The sequence below is a fragment of the Pseudophryne corroboree genome, chromosome 10 (genome assembly GCF_028390025.1).
Source record: "Pseudophryne corroboree isolate aPseCor3 chromosome 10, aPseCor3.hap2, whole genome shotgun sequence".
NCBI lineage: Eukaryota > Metazoa > Chordata > Amphibia > Anura > Myobatrachidae > Pseudophryne > Pseudophryne corroboree.
This window is the reverse complement of record NC_086453.1, coordinates 38898074-38921379: the sequence shown is the minus strand read 5'-3', so window position 1 is coordinate 38921379 and position 23306 is coordinate 38898074. Positions and strand designations below refer to the sequence as shown.

Genomic DNA, 23306 nt, shown 5'->3' with positions numbered 1-23306 from the left:
CGATGCCCAATGTCATAGTACAGAGCATGTCAAATCCAAAACACCAAATATCAGAAAAAAAAGGACTCCAAAACCTAAAATAAAATTGTCGGAGGAGAAGCGTAAACTTGCCAATATGCCATTTACCACACGGAGTGGCAAGGAACGGCTGAGGCCCTGGCCTATGTTCATGGCTAGTGGTTCAGCTTCACATGAGGATGGAAGCACTCAGCCTCTCGCTAGAAAAATGAAACGACTCAAGCTGGCAAAAGCACAGCAAAGAACTGTGCGTTCTTCGAAATCCCAAATCCACAAGGAGAGTCCAATTGTGTCGGTTGCGATGCCTGACCTTCCCAACACTGGATGTGAAGAGCATGCGCCTTCCACCATTTGCACGCCCCCTGCAAGTGCTGGAAGGAGCACCCGCAGTCCAGTTCCTGATAGTGAGATTGAAGATGTCAGTGTTGAAGTCCACCAGGATGCGGAGGATATGGGTGTTGCTGGCGCTGGGGAGGAAATTGACCAGGAGGATTCTGATGGTGAGGTGGTTTGTTTAAGTCAGGCACCCGGGGAGACACCTGTTGTCCGTGGGAGGAATATGGCCGTTGACATGCCAGGTGAAAATACCAAAAAAATCAGCTCTTCGGTGTGGAGGTATTTCACCAGAAATGCGGACAACAGGTGTCAAGCCGTGTGTTCCCTTTGTCAAGCTGTAATAAGTAGGGGTAAGGACGTTAACCACCTCGGAACATCCTCCCTTATACGTCACCTGCAGCGCATTCATAATAAGTCAGTGACAAGTTCAAAAACTTTGGGTGACAGCGGAAGCACTCCACTGACCAGTAAATCCCTTCCTCTTGTAACCAAGCTCACGCAAACCACCCCACCAACTCCCTCAGTGTCAATTTCCTCCTTCCCCAGGAATGCCAATAGTCCTGCAGGCCATGTCACTGGCAATTCTGACGATTCCTCTCCTGCCTGGGATTCCTCCGATGCATCCTTGCGTGTAACGCCTACTGCTGCTGGCGCTGCTGTTGTTGCTGCTGGGAGTCGATGGTCATCCCAGAGGGGAAGTCGTAAGACCACTTTTACTACTTCCACCAAGCAATTGACTGTCCAACAGTCATTTGCGAGGAAGATTAAATATCACAGCAGTCATCCTACTGCAAAGCGGATAACTGAGGCCTTGACATCCTGGGTGGTGAGAAACGTGGTTCCGGTATCCATCATTACTGCAGAGCCAACTAGAGACTTGTTGGAGGTACTGTGTCCCCGGTACCAAATACCATCTAGGTTCCATTTCTCTAGGCAGGCGATACCGAAAATGTACACAGACCTCAGAAAAAGAGTCACCAGTGTCCTAAAAAATGCAGCTGTACCCAATGTCCACTTAACCACGGACATGTGGACAAGTGGAGCAGGGCAGGGTCAGGACTATATGACTGTGACAGCCCACTGGGTAGATGTATGGACTCCCGCCGCAAGAACAGCAGCGGCGGCACCAGTAGCAGCATCTCGCAAACGCCAACTCGTTCCTAGGCAGGCTACGCTTTGTATCACCGGTTTCCAGAATACGCACACAGCTGAAAACCTCTTACGGCAACTGAGGAAGATCATTGCGGAATGGCTTACCCCAATTGGACTCTCCTGTGGATTTGTGGCATCGGACAACGCCAGCAATATTGTGCGTGCATTACATCTGGGCAAATTCCAGCACGTCCCATGTTTTGCACATACCTTGAATTTGGTGGTGCAGAATTTTTTAAAAAACGACAGGGGCGTGCAAGAGATGCTGGCGGTGGCCAGAAAAATTGCGGGACACTTTCGGCGTACAGGCAGCACGTACAGAAGACTGGAGCACCACCAAAAACGCCTGAACCTGCCCTGCCATCATCTGAAGCAGGAGGTGGTAACGAGGTGGAATTCAACCCTCTATATGCTTCAGAGGTTGGAGGAGCAGCAAAAGGCCATTCAAGCCTATACAACTGACCACGATATAGGAGGTGGAATGCACCTGTCTCAAGCGCAGTGGAGAATGATTTCAACGTTGTGCAAGGTTCTGCAACCTTTTGAACTTGCCACACGTGAAGTCAGTTCAGACACTGCCAGCCTGAGTCAGGTCATTCCCCTCATCAGGCTTTTGCAGAAGAAGCTGGAGACATTGAAGGAGGAGCTAAGACAGAGCGATTCCGCTAGGCATGTGGGACTTGTGGATGGAGCCCTTAATTCGCTTAACAAGGATTCACGGGTGGTCAATCTGTTGAAATCAGAGCACTACATTTTGGCCACCGTGCTCGATCCTAGATTTAAAACCTACCTTGGATCTCTCTTTCCGGCGCACACAAGTCTGCTGGGTTTCAAAGACCTGCTGGTGAGAAAATTGTCAAGTCAAGCGGAACGCGACCTGTCAACATCTCCTCCTTCACATTCTCCCGCAACTGGGGGTGCGAGGAAAAGGCTCAGAATTCCGAGCCCACCCGCTGGCGGTGATGCAGGGCAGTCTGGAGCGACTGCTGATGCTGACATCTGGTCCGGACTGAAGGACCTGACAACCATTACGGACATGTCGTCTACTGTCACTGCATATGATTCTATCACCATTGATAGAATGGTGGAGGATTATATGAGTGACCGCATCCAAGTAGGCACGTCACACAGTCCGTACTTATACTGGCAGGAAAAAGAGGCAATTTGGAGGCCCTTGCACAAACTGGCTTTATTCTACCTAAGTTGCCCTCCCACAAGTGTGTACTCCGAAAGAGTGTTTAGTGCCGCCGCTCACCTTGTCAGCAATCGGCGTACGAGGTTACATCCAGAAAATGTGGAGAAGATGATGTTCATTAAAATGAATTATAATCAATTCCTCCGCGGAGACATTGACCAGCAGCAATTGCCTCCACAAAGTACACAGGGAGCTGACATGGTGGATTCCAGTGGGGACGAATTGATAATCTGTGAGGAGGGGGATGTACACGGTGATATATCGGAGGATGATGATGAGGTGGACATCTTGCCTCTGTAGAGCCAGTTTGTGCAAGGAGAGATTAATTGCTTCTTTTTTGGTGGGGGTCCAAACCAACCCGTCATTTCAGTCACAGTCGTGTGGCAGACCCTGTCACTGAAATGATGGGTTGGTTAAAGTGTGCATGTCCTGTTTTGTTTATACAACATAAGGGTGGGTGGGAAGGGCCCAAGGACAATTCCATCTTGCACCTCTTTTTTCTTTTATTTTTCTTTGCGTCATGTGCTGTTTGGGGAGGGTTTTTTGGAAGGGACATCCTGCGTGACACTGCAGTGCCACTCCTAGATGGGCCCGGTGTTTGTGTCGGCCACTAGGGTCGCTTATCTTTCTCACACAGTCAGCTACCTCATTGCGCCTCTTTTTTTCTTTGCGTCATGTGCTGTTTGGGGAGGGTTTTTTGGAAGGGACATCCTGCGTGACACTGCAGTACCACTCCTAGATGGGCCCGGTGTTTGTGTCGGCCACTAGGGTCGCTAATCTTGTCATGTGCTGTTTGGGGAGGGTTTTTTGGAAGGGACATCCTGCGTGACACTGCAGTGCCACTCCTAGATGGGCCCGGTGTTTGTGTCGGCCACTAGGGTCGCTTATCTTTCTCACACAGTCAGCTACCTCATTGCGCCTCTTTTTTTCTTTGCGTCATGTGCTGTTTGGGGAGGGTTTTTTGGAAGGGACATCCTGCGTGACACTGCAGTGCCACTCCTAGATGGGCCCGGTGTTTGTGTCGGCCACTAGGGTCGCTTATCTTTCTCACACAGTCAGCTACCTCATTGCGCCTCTTTTTTTCTTTGCGTCATGTGCTGTTTGGGGAGGGTTTTTTGGAAGGGACATCCTGCGTGACACTGCAGTGCCACTCCTAGATGGGCCCGGTGTTTGTGTCGGCCACTAGGGTCGCTTATCTTTCTCACACAGTCAGCTACCTCATTGCGCCTCTTTTTTTCTTTGCGTCATGTGCTGTTTGGGGAGGGTTTTTTGGGAGGGACATCCTGCGTGACACTGCAGTGCCACTCCTAGATGGGCCCGGTGTTTGTGTCGGCCACTAGGGTCGCTAATCTTACTCACACAGCTACCTCATTGCGCCTCTTTTTTTCTTTGCGTCATGTGCTGTTTGGGGAGGGTTTTTTGGAAGGGACATCCTGCGTGACACTGCAGTGCCACTCCTAGATGGGCCAGGTGTTTGTGTCGGCCACTAGGGTCGCTGAGCTTAGTCATCCAGCGACCTCGGTGCAAATTTTAGGACTAAAAATAATATTGTGAGGTGTAAGGTGTTCAGAATAGACTGAAAATGAGTGTTAATTATGGTTATTGAGGTTAATAATACTATGGGATCAAAATGACCCCCAAATTCAATGTTTTAAGCTGTTTTTTAGGGTTTTTTGAAAAAACCACCCGAATCCAAAACACACCCGAATCCGACAAAAAAAATTCGGTGAGGTTTTGCCAAAACGCGGTCGAACCCAAAACACGTCCGCGGAACCGAACCCAAAACCAAAACACAAAACCCGAAAAATTTCAGGCGCTCATCTCTAGTCAGCACTCGCTCCAGACTGCTCTGCATCACCGCCAGCGGGTGGGCTCGGAATTCTTAGCCTTTTCCTCGCACCCCCAGTTGCGGGAGAATGTGAAGGAAGATGCATCGGAGGAATCCCAGGCAGGAGAAGACTCATCAGACTTGCCAGTGACATGGCCTGCAGGACTATTGGCTTTCCTGTGTAAGGTGGAAATTGACATTGAGGGAGTTGGTGGTGTGGTTTGCAGGAGCTTGGTTACAAGAGGAAGGGATTTAGTGGTCAGTGGACTGCTTCCGCTGTCATCCAAAGTTTTTGAACTTGTCACAGACTTCTGATGAATGCGGTCCAGGTGACGTATAAGGGAGGATGTTCCTAGGTGGTTAACGTCCTTACCCCTACTTATTACAGCTTGACAAAGGCAACACACGGCTTGACACCTGTTGTCCGCATTTGTGTTGAAATAATTCCACACCGAAGAGGTGATTTTTTTTTTTGTATTTTGACCAGGCATGTCAATGACCATATTCGTCCCACGGACAACAGGTGTCTCCCCGGGTGCCTGAATTAAACAAACCACCTCACCATCAGAATCCTCCTTGTCAATTTCCTCCCCAGCGACTAGAGATGAGCGCCTGAAATTTTTCGGGTTTTGTGTTTTGGTTTTGGGTTCGGTTCCGCGGCCGTGTTTTGGGTTCGAACGCGTTTTGGCAAAACCTCACCGAATTTTTTTTGTCGGATTCGGGTGTGTTTTGGATTCGGGTGTTTTTTTCCAAAAACACTAAAAAACAGCTTAAATCATAGAATTTGGGGGTCATTTTGATCCCAAAGTATTATTAACCTCAAAAACCATAATTTACACTCATTTTCAGTCTATTCTGAATACCTCACACCTCACAATATTATTTTTAGTCCTAAAATTTGCACCGAGGTCGCTGTGTGAGTAAGATAAGCGACCCTAGTGGCCGACACAAACACCGGGCCCATCTAGGAGTGGCACTGCAGTGTCACGCAGGATGGCCCTTCCAAAAAACCCTCCCCAAACAGCACATGACGCAAAGAAAAAAAGAGGCGCAATGAGGTAGCTGTGTGAGTAAGATTAGCGACCCTAGTGGCCGACACAAACACCGGGCCCATCTAGGAGTGGCACTGCAGTGTCACGCAGGATGTCCCTTCCAAAAAACCCTCCCCAAACAGCACATGACGCAAAGAAAAAAAGAGGCTTTTTACTGATATTTGGTGTTTTGGATTTGACATGCTCTGTACTATGACATTGGGCATCGGCCTTGGCAGACGACGTTGCTGGCATTTCATCGTCTCGGCCATGACTAGTGGCAGCAGCTTCAGCACGAGGTGGAAGTGGATCTTGATCTTTCCCTAATTTTGGAACCTCAACATTTTTGTTCTCCATATTTTAATAGGCACAACTAAAAGGCACCTCAGGTAAACAATGGAGATGGATGGATTGGATACTAGTATACAATTATGGACGGGCTGCCGAGTGCCGACACAGAGGTAGCCACAGCCGTGAACTACCGCACTGTACTGTGTCTGCTGCTAATATATAGACTGGTTGATAAAGAGATAGTATACTCGTAACTAGTATGTATGTATAAAGAAAGAAAAAAAAACCACGGTTAGGTGGTATATACAATTATGGACGGGCTGCCGAGTGCCGACACAGAGGTAGCCACAGCCGTGAACTACCGCACTGTACACTGGTTGATAAAGAGATAGTAGTATACTCGTAACAACTAGTATGACACTATGACGACGGTATAAAGAATGAAAAAAAAACCACGGTTAGGTGGTATATATTATAATAATAATACAATTATGGATGGACGGACTGCCTGCCGACTGCCGACACAGAGGTAGCCACAGCCGTGAACTACCGCACTGTACACTGGTTGATAAAGAGATAGTAGTATACTCGTAACAATTAGGATGACACTATGACGGTATAAAGAATGAAAAAAAAACCACGGTTAGGTGGTAGGTATATAATAATAAATAATACAATTCTGGTCGGACGGACTGCCTGCCGTGTGCCGACACAGAGGTAGCCACAGCCGTGAACTACCGCACTGTACACTGGTTGATAAAGAGATAGTAGTATACTCGTAACAATTAGGATGACACTATGACGGTATAAAGAATGAAAAAAAAACCACGGTTAGGTGGTAGGTATATAATAATAAATAATACAATTCTGGTCGGACGGACTGCCTGCCGTGTGCCGACACAGAGGTAGCCACAGCCGTGAACTACCGCACTGTACACTGGTTGATAAAGAGATAGTAGTATACTCGTAACAATTAGGATGACACTATGACGGTATAAAGAATGAAAAAAAAACCACGGTTAGGTGGTAGGTATATAATAATAAATAATACAATTCTGGTCGGACGGACTGCCTGCCGTGTGCCGACACAGAGGTAGCCACAGCCGTGAACTACCGCACTGTACACTGGTTGATAAAGAGATAGTAGTATACTCGTAACAATTAGGATGACACTATGACGGTATAAAGAATGAAAAAAAAACCACGGTTAGGTGGTAGGTATATAATAATAAATAATACAATTCTGGTCGGACGGACTGCCTGCCGTGTGCCGACACAGAGGTAGCCACAGCCGTGAACTACCGCACTGTACACTGGTTGATGAAGAGATAGTAGTATACTCGTAACAATTAGGATGACACTATGACGGTATAAAGAATGAAAAAAAAACCACGGTTAGGTGGTAGGTATATAATAATAAATAATACAATTCTGGTCGGACGGACTGCCTGCCGTGTGCCGACACAGAGGTAGCCACAGCCGTGAACTACCGCACTGTACACTGGTTGATAAAGAGATAGTAGTATACTCGTAACAATTAGGATGACACTATGACGGTATAAAGAATGAAAAAAAAACCACGGTTAGGTGGTAGGTATATAATAATAAATAATACAATTCTGGTCGGACGGACTGCCTGCCGTGTGCCGACACAGAGGTAGCCACAGCCGTGAACTACCGCACTGTACACTGGTTGATAAAGAGATAGTAGTATACTCGTAACAATTAGGATGACACTATGACGGTATAAAGAATGAAAAAAAAACCACGGTTAGGTGGTAGGTATATAATAATAAATAATACAATTCTGGTCGGACGGACTGCCTGCCGTGTGCCGACACAGAGGTAGCCACAGCCGTGAACTACCGCACTGTACTGTGTCTGCTGCTAATATAGACTGGTTGATATTTAAAGAGATATTAGTAGTATACAACAATACTATACTGGTGGTCAGGCACTGGTCACCACTCCTGCAGCAAAAGTGTGCACTGTTAATTAATATAATTGTACTCCTGGCTCCTGCTAACAACCTGCAGTGCTCCCCAGTCTCCCCCACAATTAATTATAAGCTTTTAATTTATACATTGATGACTGTGCAGCACACTGGGCTGAGCTGAGTGCACACAGACTGAGTCACACTGTGTGACTGACTGTGCTGTGTATCGTTTTTTTTTTCAGGCAGAGAACGGATATAGCAGAGAGAAGTGAACGGATATATTATATTAAATAAAAGTTAACTAGCAACTGCACTGGTCACTGACTGTGGTAAACTAACTCTGTCTGTGACTCTGCACAATCTCTCTCTATCTAATCTATCTATCTCTATTCTAATGGAGAGGACGCCAGACACGTCCTCTCCCTATCAATCTCAATGCACGAGTGAAAATGGCGGCGACGCGCGGCTCCTTATATAGAATCCGAGTCTCGCGATAGAATCCGAGCCTCGCGAGAATCCGACAGCGTCATGATGACGTTCGGGCGCGCTCGGGTTAACCGAGCAAGGCGGGAAGATCCGAGTCGCTCGGACCCGTGGAAAAAAAAGTGAAGTTCGTGCGGGTTCGGATTCAAAGAAACCGAACCCGCTCATCTCTACCAGCGACAGCAACACCCATATCCTCATCCTGGTGTACTTCAACAGTGACATCTTCAATTTGACTATCAGGAACTGGACTGCGGGTGCTCCTTCCAGCACTTGCAGGGGGCGTGCAAATGGTGGAAGGCGCAAGCTCTTCCCTTCCAGTGTTGGGAAGGTCAGGCATCGCAACCGACACAATTGGACTCTCCTTGGGGATTTGTGATTTAGAATAACGCACAGTTCTTTGCTGTGCTTTTGCCAGCTTAAGTCTTTTCATTTTTCTAGCGAGAGGATAAGTGCTTCCATCCTCAAGTGAATCTGAACCACTAGCAATGAACATAGGCAAGAGCCTCAGCCGTTCCTTGCCACTCCATGTCATAAATGGCATATTGGCAAGTTTACGCTTATCAGACGCTTTTAATTTTGATTTTTGGGTCATTTTAGTGAACTTTTGTTTTTTGGATTTTACATGCTCTCTACTATGACATTGGGCATCGGCCTTGGCAGATGACGTTGATGGCATTTCATTGTCTCGGCCATGACTAGTGGCAGCAGCTTCAGCACGAGGTGGAAGTGGATCTTGATCTTTCCCTATTTTAACCTCCACATTTTTGTTCTTCATTTTGTAATGCGTGGAATTATGTGCCAGTATCAATAGCAATGGCCTACTACTATATATACTGCACACAACTGAAATGCACCACAGGTATGGATGGATAGTATACTTGACGACACAGAGGTAGGTAGAGCAGTGGCCTTCCGCACCGTACTGCTATATATACTGGTGGTCACTGTCAGCAAACTGCAAAACTAAAATGCACCACAGGTATAGAATCTAGATGGATAGTATACTTGACGACACAGAGGTAGGTAGAGCAGTGGCCTTCTGTACCATACTGCTATATATACTGGTGGTCACTGTCAGCAAACTGCAAAACTAAAATGCACCACAGGTATAGAATCTAGATGGATAGTATACTTGACTACATAGAGGTAGGTAGAGCAGTGGCCTTCCATACCGTACTGGTATATATACTGGTGGTCACTGTCAGCAAACTGCAAAACTAAAATGCACCACAGGTATAGAATCTAGATGGATAGTATACTTGATGACACAGAGGTAGGTAGAGCAGTGGCCTTCCGTACCGTACTGCTATATATACTGGTGGTCACTGTCAGCAAACTGCAAAACTAAAATGCACCACAGGTATAGAATCTAGATGGATAGTATACTTGACGACACAGAGGTAGGTAGAGCAGTGGCCTTCCGTACCGTACTGCTATATATACTGGTGGTCACTGTAAGCAAACTGCAAAACTAAAATGCACCACAGATATAGAATCTAGATGGATAGTATACTTGACGACACAGAGGTAGGTAGAGTAGTGGCCTTCCGTATCGTACTGCTATATATACTGGTGGTCACTGTCAGCAAACTGCAAAACTAAAATGCACCACAGGTATAGAATCTAGATGGATAGTATACTTGACGACACAGAGGTAGGTAGAGCAGTGGCCTTCCGTACCATACTGCTATATATACTGGTGGTCACTGTCAGCAAAACTCTGCACTGTACTCCTCCTATATAATACTGCTGATCCTCAGTCCCCACAATAAAGCACTGTGAGCACAGATATATGCAGCACACTGAGCACAGATATGGAGCGTTTTTCAGGCAGACAACGTATAATACTGGTGGTCACTGGTCAGCAAAACTCTGCACTGTACTTCTCCTATATAATACTGCTGGTCCCCAGTCCCCACAATAAAGCAGTGTGAGCACAGATATGGAGCGTTTTTCAGGCAGACAACGTATAATACTGGTGGTCACTGGTCAGCAAAACTCTGCACTGTACTCCTCCTATATAATACTGCTGGTCCCCAGTCCCCACAATAAAGCAGTGTGAGCACAGATATATGCAGCACACTGAGCACAGATATGGAGCGTTTTTCAGGCAGACAACGTATAATACTGGTGGTCACTGGTCAGCAAAAGTCTGCACTGTACTCCTCCTATATAATACTGCTGGTCCCCAGTCCCCACGATAAAGCAGTGTGAGCACAGATATATGCAGCACACTGAGCACAGATATGGAGCGTTTTTCAGGCAGAGAACGGATAAAACTGGTGGTCACTGATCAGCAAAACTCTGCACTGTACTCCTCCTATATAATACTGCTGCTCCCCAGTCCCCACAATTAAGCAATAAGCACAAATATTTGCAGCAACATTAATAAACGGAGAGAACGCCAGCCACATCCTCTCCCTAACATTTCCAAAGCACAAGTGAAAATGACGGCGACGCGCGGCTCCTTATATAGAATCCGAATCTCGCGAGAATCCGACAGCGGGATGATGACGTTCGGGCGCGCTCTGGTTAACCGAGCCATACGGGAGAATCCGAGTATGCCTCGGACCCGTGTAAAATGGGTGAAGTTCGGGGGGGTTCGCTTTCCGAGGAACCGAACCCGCTCATCACTAATATACAGTAATATATATACTATTCTATAGCTTCTATACTGCTTGTAAGGACACATGTTTCACAGTTACACCGCTCTATACGGATAGATATATATATATATATATATATATATATACAGTAATAATATATATACTATTCTATAGCTTTTATATTGCTTGTCAGGACACATATGTCACAGTTACACCGCTCTGTACTGATATATATATATATATATATATATATATATATATACAGTAATATATATACTATTCTATAGCTTCTATACTGCTTGTCAGGACACATGTTTCACAGTTACACCGCTGTGTACTGATATATATATATATACAGTAATAATATATATACTATTCTATAGCTTCTATACTACTTGTCAGGACACATGGTCACAGATACACTGCTCTGTACTGATATATACAATAATATATATACTTTTCTATAGCTTCTATACGGCTTGTTAGGACACATGTGTCATAGACACTGCTCTGTACTGATATATACAATAATATATATACTTTTCTATAGCTTCTATACTGTTTGTCAGGACACATGTGTCACAGTTACACTGCTCTGTACTGATATATACAATAATATATATACTTTTCTATAGCTTCTATACTGCTTGTCAGGACACATGTGTCACAGTTACACCGCTCTGTACTGATATATACAATAATATATATACTTTTCTATAGCTTCTATACTGCTTGTCAGGACACATGTGTCACAGTTACACTGCTCTGTACTGATATATACAATAATATATATACTATTCTATAGCTTCTATACTGCTTGTCAGGACACATGGTCACAGATACACTGCTCTGTACTGATATATACAATAATATATATACTTTTCTATAGCTTCTATACTGCTTGTCAGGACACGTGTCACAGTTACACTGCTCTGTACTGATATATACAATAATATATATACTTTTCTATAGCTTCTATACGGCTTGTTAGGACACATGTGTCATAGACACTGCTCTGTACTGATATATACAATAATATATATACTTTTCTATAGCTTCTATACTGCTTGTCAGGACACATGGGTCACAGTAATACCACTCTAGTCTGTACTGATATATACAATAATATATATACTTTTCTATAGCTTCTAGTATTACAGTGCAGCATTTTGGTGACCAACAGTATAGATATATAGTACAGTACAGTAGGCCATTGCTATTGATATATTACTGGCATATAATTCCACACATTAAAAAATGGAGAACAAAAATGTGGAGGGTAAAATAGGGAAAGATCAAAATCCACTTCCACCTCCTGCTGAAGCTGCTGCCAATAGTCATGGCAGAGATGATGAAATGCCATCAAAGTCGTCTGCCAAGGCCGATGCCCAATGTCATAGTAGAGAGCATGTAAAATCCAAAAAACAAAAGTTCAGTAAAATGACCCAAAAATCAAAATTGAAAGCGTCTGATGAGAAGCGTAAACTTGCCAATATGCCATTTACGACACGGAGTGGCAAGGAACGGCTGAGGCCCTGGCCTATGTTCATGGCTAGTGGTTCAGCTTCACATGAGGATGGAAGCACTCATCCTCCCGCTAGAAAAATGAAAAGACTTAAGCTGGCAAAAGCACAGCAAAGAACTGTGCGTTCTTCTAAATCACAAATCCCCAAGGAGAGTCCAATTGTGTCGGTTGCGATACCTGACCTTCCCAACACTGGATTTGCACACCCCCTGCAAGTGCTGGAAGAAGAACCCGCAGTCCAGTTCCTGATAGTCAAATTGAAGATGTCACTGTTGAAGTACACCAGGATGAGGATATGGGTGTTACTGGCGCTGAGAAGGAAATTGACAAGGAGGATTCTGATGGTGAGGTGGTTTGTTTAAGTCAGGCACCCGGGGAGACACCTGTTGTCTGTGGGACGAATATGGCCATTGACATGCCTGGTCAAATTACAAAAAAAATCACCTCTTCGGTGTGGAATTAATTTAACAGAAATGCGGACAACAGGTGTCAAGCCGTGTGTTGCCTTTGTCAAGCTGTAAAAAGTAGGGGTAAGGACGTTAACCACCTAGGAACATCCTCCCTTATACGTCACCTGGAGCGCATTTATCAGAAGTCATTGACAAGTTCAAAAACTTTGGGTGACAGCGGAAGCAGTCCACTGACCACTAAATCCCTTCCTCTTGTAACCAAGCTCCTGCAAACTACACCACCAACTCCATCAGTGTCAATTTCCTCCTCAGATAGGAAAGCCAATAGTCCTGCAGGCCATGTCACTGTCAAGTCTGACGAGTCCTCTCCTGCCTGGGATTCCTCCGATGCATCCTTGAGTGTAACTCCTACTGCTGCTGGCGCTGCTGTTGTTGCTGCTGGGAGTCGATCGTCATCCCAGAGGGGAAGTCGGAAGACTACTTGTACTAATTCTAGTAAGCAATTGACTGTCCAACAGTCCATTGCGAGGAAGATGAAATATCACAGCAGTCATCCTGCTGCAAAGAGAATTAGAAAATTGCTTGAGGTACTGTGTCCCCAGTACCAAATACCATCAAGGCTCCATTTCTCTAGGCAGGCGATACCGAGAATGTACACAGACGTCAGAAAAAGAGTCACCAGTGTCCTAAAAAATGCAGTTGTACCCAATGTCCACTTAACCACGGACATGTGGACAAGTGGAGCAGGGCAGACTCAGGACTATATGACTGTGACAGCCCACTGGGTAGATGTATTGCCTCCCGCAGCAAGAACAGCAGCGGCGGCACCAGTAGTAGCATCTCGCAAACGCCAACTCGTTCCTAGGCAGGCTACGCTTTGTATCACTGCTTTCCATAAGAGGCACACAGCTGACAACTTCTTACGGAAACTGAGGAACATCATCGCAGAATGGCTTACCCCAATTGGACTCTCCTGGGGATTTGTGACATCGGACAACGCCACCAATATTGTGCGTGCATTACATGTGGGCAAATTCCAGCACGTCCCATGTTTTGCACATTCATTGAATTTGGTGGTGCAGAATTTTTTAAAAAATGACAGGGGCGTGCAAGAGATGCTGTCGGTGGCCCGAAGAATTGCGGGCCACTTTCGGCATTCAGCCACCGCGTGCCGAAGACTGGAACACCAGCAAACAGTCCTGAACCTGCCCTGCCATCAGCTGAAGCAAGAGGTGGTAACAAGGGGGAATTCAACCCTCTATATGCTTCAGAGAATGGAGGAGCAGCAAAAGGCCATTGAAGCCTATACATCTACCTACGATATAGGCAAAGGAGGGGGAATGCACCTGACTCAAGCGCAGTGGAGAATGATTTCAGCATTGTGCAAGGTTCTGCAACCCTTTGAATTTGCCACACGTGAAGTCAGTTCAGACACTGCCAGCCTGAGTCAGGTCATTCCCCTCATCAGGCTTTTGCAGAAAAAGCTGGAGAGATTGAAGGAGGAGCTAAAATGGAGCGATTCCGCTAGGCATGTGGGACTTGTGGATGGAACCCTTAATTCGCTTAACCAGGATTCACGGGTGGTCAATCTGTTGAAATCAGAGCACTACATTTTGGCCACCGTGCTCGATCCTAGGTTTAAAGCCTACGTTGTATCTCTCTTTCCAGCAGACACAAGTCTGCAGATGTTCAAAGACCTGCTGGTGAGACACTTGTCAAGTCAAGCGGAACGTGACCCGCCAACAGCTCCTCCTTCACATTCTCCCGAAACTGGGGTTGCGAGGAAAAGGCTAAGAATTCCGAGCCCACCCGCTGGCAGTGATGCAGGCCAGTCTGGAGCGAATGCTGACATCTGGTCCAGACTGAAGGACCTGCCAACGATTACTTACATGTCATCTACTGTCACTGCATATGATTCTGTCACCATTGAAAGAATGGTGGATGATTATATGAGTGACCGCATCCAAGTAGGCACGTCAGACAGTCCGTACATATACTGGCAGGAAAAAGAGGCAATTTGGAGGCACTTGCACAAACTGGCTTTATTTTACCTAAATTGCCCCCCCTCCAGTGTGTACTCCGAAAGAGTGTTTAGTGCAACCGGTCACCTTGTCAGCAATCGGCATACGAGGTTACTTCCAGAAAATGTGGAGAAGATGATGTTCATCAAAATGAATTATAATCAATTCCTCCGTGGAGACATTCACTAGCAATTGCCTCCAGGAAGTACACAGGGACCTGAGATGGTGGATTCCAGTGGGGATGAATTAATAATCTGTGAGGAGGGAGATGTACACAGTGAAAGGGGTGAGGAATCAGATGATGAAGAGGAGGTGGACATCTTGCCTCTGTAGAGCCAGTTTGTGCAAGGAGAGATTGATTGCTTCTTTTTTGGTGGGGGCCCAAACCAATCAGTCATTTCAGCCACAGTCGTGTGGCAGACCCTGTCACTGAAATCATGGGTTTGTTAAAGTGTGCATGTTCTGTTTATACAACATAAGGGTGGGTGGGAGGGCCCATGGACAATTCCATCTTGCACCTCTTTTTTTATTTTATTTATCTCTGCATCATGTGATGTTTGGGGCTAATTTTTTTAAGTGCCACCCTGTCTAACACTGCAGTGCCACTCCTAGATGGGCCAGGTGTTTGTGCCGGCCACTTGGATCGCTTAGCTTAGTCATCCAGCGACCTCGGTGCAAATTTTAGGACTAAAAATAATATTGTGAGTTGTGAGGTGTTCAGAATAGACTGGAAATGAGTGGAAATTATGGTTATTGAGGTTAATAATACTATGGGATCAAAATTACCCCCAAATTCTATGATTTAAGCTGTTTTTGAGGGATTTTTGGAAAAAAAACACCCGAATCCAAAACACACCCGAATCCGACAAAAAAATTTCAGGGAGGTTTTGCCAAAATGCGTCTGAATCCAAAACACGGCCGCGGAGCCGAATCCAAAACCAAAACACAAAACCCGAAAAATGTCCGGTGCACATCTCTAGTTTTAACCAAGTATTCCAGCCCTCCGATTTCTCCTGCAGTACAATTGCCAAACCAAATTATCAGTCCAAAGGTTAAAACACTCTTAATGGTGCATCGATAAAAATTCACAAGAGTGTCTCTACCTACAACATTTCTGCCACCTTCAACCGTCTTAGGAAACAGAGATGTTGCTGGGCCTTTCCTAACATGACTGTGGTGTTGGAAGACCATGTTAGGCCCTTCGAGACCATGGTTCTCAGAAACTTAAAAGATTCTCCTATCTCAATGGTAGCATCCTTTATCATCACTGGTGACTTAACAGTGCAACCACTCCTCCTGAAATCAATCACTATTTCCTTTGTTTTAGCACCATTTAAAACTAAGTGATTTACCCGGCTGCGGTGCACCAACCTAGCTACCTCTCATCTTTAAAAACTCTCATCATTATCCCTAATCAGCCCAACATCCCTAATCAGCCCCACGACTGCTATGTCATCAACAAACTTCACAAACCTTACAGATTCGGAAGATGACTCTCAGTCGTGGGTGAGCAGGGCATACAACAAAGGACTAAGAACACAGCCCTTTGGGACACCAGTATTTAGCAACAACACCTGTGATCTGGAACATCCTATCTTTACCACCTGCGGCCTGTTTGACAAAAAATGAAGAACCCAATTGCACATAAACCCATTTAGGCCTAAATTAAATAACTTGGATACCAAAAAGTACAGCGCAATGGAATTAAAAGCAGATGTATAATCCACAAATAAAATCCTAACACATACAATTTCCTCAGCTCTAGATGGGTTAAAGCGGAGTACAACATGGTAAGGACGGCATCGTCAGTTGAACGATTTGCCTTATACGCAAATAAAATGGATTAGACTGTAATGTAGCATACATATTACCTTCCTTAAGCCATTTCCTTTGTTGATATAATCTGATCTATTGAGGACCACCACTCCTCCACCTTTGTCTGCCTGTTTAATAATTAAGTCATGATTCTCTTGTAGTGTTTTTAGGGCCATTCTTTCTTCTAATGTTAAATTGTTGGGATATTTACTGTTGTCTTTTTTCAGATTTTGAATGTCACTAATCACACTTTTAAAAAATGCCTCAACAAAACAACCTTTCGCAAAAGAGGGATTAAAAGTGGATTTTTTGACGACAATTTCCAGATAAATGTCTGCATGTTAATAAACAAATAAAAAAAAAATCATATTTGAAGGGGTGAATTTTAAGCCTCTAGATAAAACAGACATTTCTATATCATTAAGTATATAATTGCTTAGAATGAAAATTTTGACCTTTGCTTCATTTTCAAGTGTATTTCTCTTTGCAGCAATATTTGATATTGTGGGAGTTTTGCCTGTAATTATCGTGTTATTCTTCACTTTGGTGCTTCTATTTCTAAATGATGACACTTTATGTAAACATTTGCCAGCTAAACCTAAATTTATTTATAGATGGGCCCCCACAATTAAAGATGCAATAGTTTCAAGTGCTTTACGTATGGATAGTAACAGGTTCTTACCAAGACCTAAGGGATCCTATAGATGTGGCGACTGCAATCTGTGCAGAGCTGTGTCACAACAATACTAGTAAAGTAATGGAGTTCAAAACGGGTGTAGTATGGTAGGTAGATAGTAACTAGGTCGACAGTGTCTAGGTTGACCACTATTGGTCGACAGTAATTAGGTCGACAGGGTCTCTAGGTCGACAGGGTCTTTAAGTCGACAGGTCTAGGTCGACAGGTCAAAAGGTCGACATGAGTTTTTTTATGGGTTTTTTGGCATCGTTTTCTGCGTAGATTGACCGGAAACCCCAATTAGTGCACCGTGTCCCCTCGCATGGCTCGCTACCATTCCAGTCGTAGTCCACGTGGATCGTTAAGTATGAAAAGTTTCAAAAAAAGTAAAAAAATTGTGGAAAACTCATGTCGATCTTTTGACCTGTCGACCTAGAACATGTCAACCTAGAAACCCTGTCGACCTAGTTACTGTCGACCAACAGTGGTCAACCTAGACACCGCCAACCTAGTTACTGTCGACCTAGAGACCGGATCCCGTTCAATACAAAGGGAAAATGTGTGAAAATTTCTGATTTTATAACTTGTATTACATGATAGGCAATAGTATTAGCCTATTATTATAGTATATGCAATTGAATCTACCTGCAACATGATCTATATACAGTAGGTAAGAAAAAGAGACAACTTAAAGTACAGTAAGATGGGCTGAACTTGCTAGAAATATTACAAAAGGTTTAGAAAGCCATCTGTTTTCAGCCCATTTCAAAGAAAAACATGACAAGTCACTTGAGAGTATTCAACGGTTTTGCGGTATCTCATTAGTAAAGGACAATTGGAGAGCAAACAACAGGGACATCCGTTTAGCACAAAGAGAGATGTGTTACATATATGATCTCAATACTTTTACGCCTTGCAGACCTCAATCGTGATTTTGAGGTTAAATGTTTTTTATAAGTCCTTGAGTTCCTCTTCTTTTTTTGATTTGCTTGTATATATACATGTTATGTATGTATATAAACAGTATGTACATTGTAAGGGAGTTGGGTTGTTAGAAGTTCCCATTATAAATGCTTTAGTACATAATATGTGAATTTATATTAAATTCATTCTATTTATTATTGATCATTATTTCAAAATACAATTTAATAAAAAATGTAAATACAATAAAAACAATGTTTTGTATAAAAAAATTAAACAAAGATGGTGAATTTGCCCTTAGAATAAAGTCACGTGATCGGGTAGACTCATATCTCCCATCGCGTGTCCTTGAGGCTCCAATTGGCTAAAGGAGTCACATGGTATAATAACTTCATTAACCAACGAACATAATTATGCTGCTTGTTTTACATTAGCGTCCCACCGCTGTCCTCTGTCTCACTACACATGTTCCCTTGTGAGTGATCACGGGGGTGCAGCTGGCGGGCGCTCATAATAGTAATATTTTCCAACCATGTAGCCATGGCAGCATCACTGGATGGCAGAGTTGCTGTACTGAAGAGATGGAATAACAGAATGAAAGGGGACAATGCAGTGTACTGAGTGCCGTGAGTTGCCTGTCACATGGGACCACATGACAGCACACAAAACAGGCCCCACAGACACGTCAGCCTACCAGGAATCTTCCTGATGAGCCCTATGGCCAATCCGCCCTGATCCTGTACAGTATATCTACATTCATTCAGGTATGGAGGCTATTCCCCACTTTCTGTTTTTAATATATTAAAATGTTTTAACTTCTACACTATGAGAGTTTCCATTTTTGTCCATATGTTTGGTGAGAAAAGGGACTCTGCTACATGGGATGAAAAGAAACCTTTATGTGCATAGATCAGCTGTTTTCAAGTAAGAGAAACTGTGAGGATCAGCTAATCAATATACATTGTGATATGATTGCATGGGGTATATTTACTAAAATTCGTATTTTTCCGAAAGAGGTCAAAGTTCAATCACGAATGACATCGAAAGTGTAAAATTGCAACTTTTTGAATTGATTACGACTAATTTACTAAGCTGCCGTGTTCTGCATTTTCGGGTTTTCCGATGTCGATGTCATTCAGTTTTTTTGGCAGTGTTTTACGTGAGTGAATTGTAAAACACTGCCGACTTTAATACAATGAATCTCGGCCGAATCTGAGAGATCCGTGCTGGGCTTCATTGTGCACCTTGTAAAAAACAAAAAAATAGTTTAAATGGAAAAAAAAAATGCGTGGGGTCCCCCCTCCTAAGGCAAACCAGCCTCGGGCTCTTTGAGCCGATCCTGGTTGCAGAAATATGGGGAAAAAATGGACAGGGGTTCCCCCATATTTAAACAACCAGCACCGGGCTCTGCGCCTGGTCCTGGTGCAAAAAATACGGGGGACAAAAAGCGTAGGGGTCCCCCGTATTTTTGAAACCAGCACCGGGCTCCACTAGCTGGACAGATAATGCCACAGCCGGGGGTCACTTTTATACAGTGCCCTGCGGCCGTGGCATCAAATATCCAACTAGTCACCCCTGGCCGGGGTACCCTGGGTGAGTGGGGACTCCTTCAATCAAGGGGTCCCCCCCCCAGCCACCCAAGGGCCAGGGGTGAAGCCCGAGGCTGTCCCCCCCATCCAATGGGCTGCGGATGGGGGGCTGATAGCCTTTGTTGAAATAGTTTGATATTGTTTTTAGTAGCAGTACTAGAAGGCCCAGCAAGCCTCCACCGCAAGCTGGTACTTGGAGAACCACAAGTACCAGCATGCGGCGGAAAAACGGGCCCGCTGGTACCTGTAGTACTACTACTAAAAAAATACCCCAATAAAGACAACACACACACACCTTGATAGTATAACTTTATTACATCCATCCATACCACCATATACACATACTTACCTTATGTTCCCACGCAGGTCGGTCCTCTTCTCCAGTAGAATCCATGGTGTACCTGTTGAAAAAATTATACTCACCAAATCCTGTGTAGAGGGCTACTCGGATAATCCTTTTGTAATCCACGTACTTGAAAAAATAAAAAAACGGAGACCCGACCTCGCACTGAAAGGGGCCCCATGTTTTCACATGGGACCCCTTTCCACGAATGCCAGAAACCCCCTCTGACTTCTGTCTAAGTGGGTTTCTTCAGCCAATCAGGGAGCGCCACGTTGTAGCACCCTCCTGATCGGCTGTGTGCTCCTGTACTGACTGACAGGCGGCACACGGCAGTGTTACAATGTAGCGCCTATGCGCTCCATTGTAACCAATGGTGGGAACTTTTTGCTCAGCGGTTGACCGAAACTGACCTCACCGCTGACCACAAAGTTCCCACCATTGTTTACAATGGAGCGCATAGGCGCTACATTGTAACACTGCCGTGTGCCACCTGTCAGTCAGTACAGGAGCACACAGCCGATCAGGAGGGTGCTACAACGTGGCTCAGGGAGATTGGCTGAAGAAACCCACTTAGACAGAAGTCAGAGGGGGTTTCTGGCATTCGGGGAAAGAGGTCCCATGTGAAAACATGGGGCCCCTTTCAGTGCGAGATCGGGTCTCCATTTTTTTATTTTTTCAAGTACGTGGATTACAAAAGGATTATCCGAGGAGCCTTCTACACTGGATTTGGTGAGTATAATTTTTTCAACAGGTACACCATGGATACTACTGGAGAAGAGGACCGACCTGCGTGGGAACATAAGGTAAGTATGTGTATATGGAGGTGTGGATGGATGTAATAAAGTTATACTTTCAAGGTGTGTGTGTGATGTCTTTATTGGGGTATTTTTTTAGTAGTAGTACTACAGGTACCAGCGGGCCCATTTTTCCGCCGCATGCTGGTACTTGTGGTTCTTCAAGTACCAGCTTGCGGGGGAGGCTTGCTGGGACTTGTAGTACTGCTACTAAAAACAATATCAAACTATTTCAACAAAGGCTATCAGCCCCCCATCTGCAGCCCATTGGATGGGGGGGACAGCCTCGGGCTTCATCCCTGGCCCTTGGGTGGCTGGGGGGGACCCCTTGATTGAAGGGGTCCCCACTCCCCCAGGGTACCCCGGCCAGGGGTGACTAGTTGGATATTTGATGCCACGGCCGCAAGGCACTGTATAAAAGTGACCCCCGGCTGTGGCATTATCTGTCCAGCTAGTGGAGCCCGGTGCTGGTTTCAAAAATACGGGGGACCCCTACGCTTTTTGTCCCCCGTATTTTTGGAACCAGGACCAGGCGCAGAGCCCGATGCTGGTTGTTTAAATATGGGGGAACCCCTGTCCATTTTTTCCCCATATTTCTGCAACCAGGGTCGGCTCAAAGAGCCCGAGGCTGGTTATGCTTAGGAGGGGGGACCCCATGCAATTTTTTTTTTACAAATTAACACTTTCCCACCCCTTCCCACTGATATACATGCACGGATCTCATGGATCCGTGCATGCCTATCCAATCACGGCTCAAAAAGCAGGTCTGTTTTTTTTAGCACTTTTTTACGAATTTAACTTTTTCACGGCAGTGTTTGGCTATTTTGAGATTTGCACTTTTTAGTAAATGACCGAGTTCTACTAATTTGCTGGTGTATTTGACCGATGGTGTATTCATTCGTAATTTTTTTTCAGGACTTCCAAAATAATTCGAATGCCCTCATCACTGCCGTGATTTGAGTTTAGTAAATTACCGAGATGACACTTTGAAGAAAAAACGGCATCTCGGTCAAAATCGGGAGCTTAGTAAATATACCCCCATATTGGATACCTGTTCATAATCACACATAATACAGTGGTGCATTTGGTGATTGAAATAGAACCCATCACAACATTTGGGTTGTTCCCTTGGTGATGAGTCAGCAACTTCCACCTTTTCACTTTCAAACCCAATTAATCAAAGACAGATTCTAATTAGTGTTTTTGTTTGTGTTATTTCTTTGCATGAACCATTTTGAAACCTGAGACAGTGGAGGTATATGGTTGATTATTACATGGACTTTTCCTAATGAAACAAAGATTAGCGCAAGGACTGATTATCATACTCTATTGGACTAAATTCTAAGTGGACTAAAATTTAAGTTCAGATAACTTGTTTCTGGTAATTGTCTGCTGCTTTTCTGTAGCGGCCGGTTGGGTCACACATTTTTTAATTTTGCATTTGAAAAAAAAAATGTTGTTCCCTACAGGATTGCTAGGTTGTTTTTTTTTTTTCAAATATACAATTTTAAAAAATCAGAGTGAAGCAAGGAGGGCCTGTCATGAAATATATTCTAATTATCAATGAAAGGAGCATGTCTATTACCATACATATTCTATAATTGTGGTGTCATTTGCATTCAGCAGAGGTCTAGTCAATCAGGGAACAATAATATTCTGATACCAGGCAATTATAATTTATAATACATAGTTTTGTACACAATAGAGAAATTATACAGTAGTTTACTTCAGAAAATAAACTTTGTCAGTATTGCAAGTACACAGACATATTTACTCTCAAGGGACTGGGATGTACAATACAAAATACACAGAATAGAAGTATTTATCATGTTAGGATTGAGGCTAGTAATATGATATCACACATAATAGAAGACTGCTGTGTAGGATACTGAATGTATATTTGCAACGTGTTTGTAGAAAAGAGGACTCACAACAGGCAGGTTCACGGTGAAGCAGCATCTTTAATAGCATCAGACACTGTACTTTATCCTTCACAGACACATTAAATACATAAACAGGTTAAAAGTAAATGTCCCAGGACTAAAGTGCTCAATAATCAGTCTGCTGCAATGGTCTGCAGCTACAGTCTGCTATGCTCCTCTGTCACAACCAATATCAGCAGTCCCTGGCACTATGGAGACTCTGGCCTACTTATTGGCTGCTAATCAGCATCAGTGCACAGAACTCTGGGTGAATGGGAGTTTTAAATTCTTCCGGTTCTCTGGTGATAATTCCCAGCTGACTCTGGAGTGCGCAGGCTTTGCTTTGCTCTTCCTTGGAGGGAGCTGATCCGACAGGAATGTGGCAAATTCAGGTGAGAGACATCCCCTCTC

At 44.5% G+C, this 23306-nt stretch overlaps 1 protein-coding gene across 4 annotated transcripts in view; it reads right to left on the bottom strand.

The window, feature by feature from the left end:
* CD22 (CD22 molecule) overlaps nucleotides 1-23306 on the bottom strand; it is a 182523-nt gene that overhangs the window by 47696 nt on the left and 111521 nt on the right. The gene's annotated exons all lie outside the window — the stretch shown is intronic.